This window comes from Hipposideros armiger, unplaced genomic scaffold (assembly GCF_001890085.2).
Source record: "Hipposideros armiger isolate ML-2016 unplaced genomic scaffold, ASM189008v1 scaffold_740, whole genome shotgun sequence".
NCBI lineage: Eukaryota > Metazoa > Chordata > Mammalia > Chiroptera > Hipposideridae > Hipposideros > Hipposideros armiger.
In genome coordinates, this window is record NW_017732090.1 from 170,205 (window position 1) to 176,601 (window position 6,397).

Sequence of the window (6,397 nt, forward strand, 5' to 3'; positions counted from 1 at the left end):
GAGCATAAAAAAAATTAAATTAAAATTGGATTAGTTAAATTTTGTGAAGGTAAATAAGTGTAAATCAAATTTAAACAATCAAACTTTCAAAAAAATGTTTGTTATAGGTTTGTAGCATTGATACTTCTGAAGTTAGTCAATTTTAAAACTGCACAAAGATTTTTGGGACACCTTATGTGGTCCTGCAGGGATGACACACAACTTTTACATATAATCATATTTAATGTGCACAGCACAGCATGAGGTCAGCACACCATGACTGTCCCCACTTTTGATCCAGTAAGCTGAGTCTCTAGTCCAATGCCATCAACATGGAGGTCGCTAGCCCTCTGTAGCTATTGAACACTGGAAATGTGAGGCAGAATGGACATGTGCTTTAAGTATGACACACACACAAGATTTTGAAGAGTTGGTAGGAAAAAATGATGTAAAATACCTCATTAAAATTTTTAATATTGATCATATGGTGAAATAAAACATGTTTGAGATAGGACTGATAAAAAAAATTTAACTAATTCCTCCTGTTACTTTATACTTTTCATGGCACTACTAGAAAATTTAAAATTATACCTGTGGCCCACTTTATATTTCTATTGGGCAATGCTGCTCTAGATCAATGCATCAGCGTTGGCTTCCCACCAATATAAATCTGTTATATGTCCCATTTCACAGTGAGCAATTAATTGGATTGATGGGTTGTACTTTTGCAGATATTTGAGTTTTCTGAAACTTTTGAAGACTGCAAAGTTAAACATAAAGGAATGATGTTTCTAATGATGGAAATTCAGGGGCTATTTTGGGTGTATAGTAACTTATTCCACTGAGAGACAAAGTCAGCCCAGGATGAGGGGTGAAGGGACATTAGAAAAATTGTTCTGCATCTAAACTATTGCTCTGCATCTAAGCTCTCAGAAACAGCAGCTGCCAGAAGCTTCCATGCATTCCTCTGTCAACCTGGGAAATGACCCCAGTGCACCTGCAAAGTCATCAGTGGGACCAGCAATGTCAGATGAGACACTTGCTAACCTCCTTCGTTAAGGCTAGAGAGAAGAGCTAGGTTGATAGTAAACTCATTTCTTCAGCTCAATTGTGATTTCTTGACTGTACATTAGTTAGAAAAGCCAACAACTACCAAGAGATTCAACATAAGATTCTACCTGAGTGAAAAGATTTTTTCTCACTTAAGAACAGTGTATAAATATGCTTTGTCCCTTGCATTTCTTCCTCACCAACTATTTTAAGGATCTGGACAATCAAGGAGACTTCTATGTGATGTCCTTGAACCTTCATTTCATCATTGGTAAAGTGGAAGATAAAACCACCCACCTTATGGGATTATTGTGCAGTTTAAGTAAGAAAACAGTTATGAAAGCAACAGCCATTAGGTATATCAGTTAGCCTTTGCTGCATAACAAATGACTCCAAAATGTAGTGACTTAAATGAAAATTATTTTTTCTCAAAATTTCATGGTTAGCTGTGTGGTTTTTCTGCCCTAGGCTGATCTCTTTGGACTCACTTGCATAGCTGCATTCAGTTTCAGGGTTGTCTGGCCTCTCTCTCGATGTGATCCTTCATTCTCTATGGAACTGGACTGGACTTCCTCTGTTAAAAAGGAGAAAACAGGCCCAAAATGGAATTACTTGTGTTAGGCCTCATGGCAGCAAACCAAGACTTAATACCTAACCTAATTACAGCTTCAACCTTCCCCAGGAATGTGACTTGTAACCAGCACACCTAGAATTTCCTGGTCAGCACTAGTTGGTATCCTGATGCTAGACCCCTCCCCCTTAGGCAGAAGTCCTTGCCTAAAACAATGTATTCTTTGCTAATAATTTCTGGTTCTCTGCTCTATCTCTGCCTTTAAAAACCTGCAGCTTTATGGAGCTCCTTTTTGCTTGCTACATGGCATACTGTTCAATTTATGGATCATTCAATAAATCCAATTATATCTTTCAAGTTTACTTGGTTGAATTTTTGTTATTTAACACTTCCTGTGGTGGTAGCTGCATTCCCAGAGGGAAAGCCCCAAAGCACACACACTCACCAAGCCTGTGCTTCAGTCACATTTGCTGATATCCCATTGGTGAAAGCAAGTCACATGGCCACATCTGGAATTACTGTGGGTGGTGTTGATACCAGGAGACATGTTTCACTGGGTCCCATTGATGAAACAACCTACGATACCAGCCACCATTTATTGAGTCCTCACTGTGTACTAGACACTGGGCTAAGTATTTCACTTACATAATATCATTTAACTTACTCCAGCTTGGGGAGGTTGATGGCTTTAGCTACATTTTACAGTTATGAAACCGAGGTTAAATAGGATTAAGCAACATGCCCAGGTTTCCACAACTAGTAAATGACAGAGCCAGGAACCACACATTGTCATGGCTCTCTCTAAAGTTTGTGTTCTGAAACCACTATTTACCTATCTCACCAAATATTATGGAAAGGGCAAGAAAGGGAAAGACTCCAGTCTCTGCAGTGCAAAAACAACCTCTGGTCAATATCTGGTCTAAAGAAACAGGCAAAGAGCTAGAGAAATTAAGCAGCCCAGCTTGGAGCGATTTGATATGCCTTGCCTTTTCAAGGGTATGCCTCTTAGTAGGAGAAGCCAAAGGAAGTCAGACGAACAAGCCTGGAGTGCCTACTGCTATTGCACACATTACTCCAGCTGTGAACTTGTTGCAAGCTGATAAGAACTATGAAACTCATTGAGAGTTTAGTTATATTTGATTTTCCCCTTCGCCCAATTCCACATTTACTTTTAAACTCTGATCATGAACAAGCAAAGATATTAGACAAATTACATATTCTACCCAGTAGATAAAGTCAATGAAAGCAATCACAGACAAGCTCCAGCAGAATGGGAGTGCCATTATCTTTCTTAGAAAATGGGATATGGCTTAGAAAGTGAGTGTCCCCATGGAGAAGTAGAAACCCCCTCCTTAGATAAAAATCTCATTAATAATATTTTCTCAAACAGGAGGAGAAAAAGGAAAGACTTGTTGAGATGGAGACTGCAAAAGCAGATAGCAGTAGTCCCTGGCTGCAGCCTGGAGGAGCTGGAGTAAGGCGCTAAAGGTTATATGAATGAGGGTCATTAATATTCAAGGCTGCATCTGGTGGTATGTTGCCAGGAGACAGTAATGAGAACAGAGCGTCTTCCAGGTCTAATGGCACTGCGGCTGCCACATCAATCTTGCCATCCCCAGAAATGAGATCTCTATCATTTGCAAACAGGGAAGCATTGGTGGCTTGGCTGTCATTCTGGAAGGTCACTAAAAGATATGCAGATGAGCTGCCCATATTTCTTGAGCTGACACCCACCAGGTTCCCTGAACAGCTTTGCCTTTTCAGGGACACTGTCTGACAAGGCAATTTATACAAGGATAGAGAGAATTGGATCTCTGCTTTTGATCCTGGAAAAACTTTGAAAAGTTTGTCTTCATAGACTGGGTTTCCCTCCAGATATCTGCTACAGGCACTGCTTTGGAGGCATTTAGCCTTGTCATCCTTGTGCTGTCAAAACTTGTGTGAAGATCTCAGCTTCCCCAACTGTAAGCTCCTAAAGATCACAAGCAAAACACATACCCATAACCCTTTGCCCTGTGTCTGTCTCTTGCAGGTTCTCCTGGAGCAGACCGAGACAAGGATTCTACTTGAACAAAGTGTTCATTTCTTTCCATGGTTAATGGGATTCTGAATGGGACAGATGTTTCAAGAGCTTTTCTGCCTCTACTTCCTCCCTAATGGGGGCCAGAACTTTTTCTTACACATGTTTAGAGACCAGGTAAGTGTGAATCTCCATTTACATTTGTATCACAATTTCTCTCTTTCTTAGCACTTTTAAATACACCCTTTCATGTTATCCTTGCCATAACTTGGTAGATTACAGCATTCAAACACTATTTATTTTGTACTTTCTGTGTGGGGTGAGAACACAGTGGTGAACAAATCTAGACAAGTTCCTCGCTCTCGTGGAATTATTCTAGTGGGGGTATGGGAGAGACAGACAATGAACAAATACAAACATAAATTCATTCATTCATTTATATATTCAACAAGTAGTTATTGATCACCTATTCTGTGCGAGGCATCCTTCTTGACACTGAGTATACAGCATGGAACAAGACAGAAATTCTGCCTTCTTGGAGATTGTGACTCAGCAGCAGACAATGAAAACTTAAAAACAGAAATCCATTATAGATAGAAATTAATGTAATAAACAAAAATAGAAGGGAGAATGACAAAGGGATGATTGTACGATTTTATCTGATAATTGGGGAAGCCCTCTCTGAGGAAGTGACATTGGGTGGAGGCATGAAGAAGTCACCCAAACATTGGTGCACTGAGCCAGCTCATGTTGGCTCCTGAGAACTGATGGGGCACATTTCTTCCCAACTCCACATTTAGTGAAGTCACATTTGGTATCATAAAATCAGCCATGTTGAAAGAATTTTTATGCCAGAAAACAGCAAATGCTATGAATCAGTAAGTACATTATTATTTTTTTTTTTAGAAAGTCAGTCATTCAGTATTTATTAACACTCAATTATAAGCAAATACCCAGACACAGGGTCTTTCTGGCAGAAAGAACATCTAGTATGAAGGCCCTGGATTGGGAAGTGTTTTATTTGTTGAGAAATATCAGGAAAACCAGAGAGACAACCAAGATGGCGCAGTAGGTAAACACTGTTTACCTTGTCTCACAACCACATCAAAATTACAACTAACCAACAAAACACCCATTATTGAGAATCGCCTAAAATCAAGCTGAACTGAAGCCCTTCAACTAAGGACGTGCAGAAGAAGCCACCTCCAGACTGGTAAGAAGGGCAGAGACAGGGAACGGGCTGGTCCCACACCTGCGGGCATGACCATTAAAAGTCAGAAGGGCTACTTCTGCTGTGGGGGCGGCCCCCCCATCCCCTAGGGTTCCAGTGCCGGGGAGAGAAGTCCCCATAATTTTTGGTTGTGAAAACAGCGGACATTGTGACTGTGTGAGACTGAGGGTGGCTGCACTCCCAGGAACTCCTGTTAAAGGGACCACACATGGACTTACCCACCAATGGAATCACTCACTCTGAGCTCCAGTGATAGGGTAGCAGTTGGAGAGATGGCAGGGAGTTGTCTGAGTTATCTGGCTTGGGACAGGGGTTGGAGAGGCAGCTTTCTCCTGGACGGGGGGGGGTGGGGGGGGTGCTGATGGAGGCCATTGTTTCTTTGCTGAGCCCTCCCCCTTCCCCAAATGCGGACGCAGGCAGCCAACCATATCTGAGGTCTCTGCCATTGGTTTGCCATGCCCTGGTGATTTGAGACCTGGCCCCACCCAACTTTCAGGCACACTCAGGCTGCTTTCAGTGGCTTTTTCATACAGACCACCTGCTTTGGCTCAAGGTACAGATTTCCTAGGGTCTCTCAAAGGTTCACGGAACCCAGACTAGCAACACCTGGTTTGAGTGTGCTCTGTACCTCTGACAGCAGCCCTAAGCCTGCACTAGCTGCCACCGGCCCTGGTTTGGCCTCTCAAGGTACTTCCAAGCACAGCATGGGCGGCAGCCATCTGCAGAGTTTTTTCTGGCTCCCACTAGGTAGCCCCAGGTGGAGCACAGGCTGTGGCTGAAGTAGACCTACAGCAGATCTCCTCCAAGGTGGTCCTGGGGCTGGTGACCCCAGTGGCCAGCTTCAAAATGAACTGGAGCACCACCCAGCCATCTCCAAGTTCGACACACCCCAGAGGCAGATTGGGTAGATGCCAAAGTCCTGCTGAGGCAGATCCTGCTCTGTAGGGTCAGCCCCTGTATAACAACTCTTCCACTCTAGTCAAGGCCAGTCCTCACAGCCAGGGAGTCAAAGGGTCAGTCCCCCCCATTGATGTGCAATTATTAACCAAGGCTCAACTACAAGAGGAGGGCACATACAATCCACACACGAGACATACCCAAAGTGTGTGGCTCAGGTGACCAGAAAGACTGCACTGCTGAACCCCACAGCACACCTACTACATAAGGCCCCTCTACTATGACTGGAAGGCATAGCAGCCCTGCCTAATACAAAGAAACAAACATAGGGAGGCAGCCAAGATAGGGAGACAAAGAAACATGTCCCAAATAAAGGAACAGAGCAAAGCTCCAGAAAAAGAACTAAATGAAATGGAGAAAAGCAATCTATCAAATGCAGAGTTCCAAACACTGGTTATAAAAATGCCCAATGATCTCAGGGAGAACTTAAACAGAGAGATAGGGAGCATAAAAATGAAGATGGAAAACATGAAAAAGAACCAGTCAGGAATAAAGGATACAATAACAAAAATGAAGAATGTATTACAGGGAATCAACAGTAGATTAGATGAAGCAAAGGATCCAACCAGCGATGTAGAAGATAAGATAG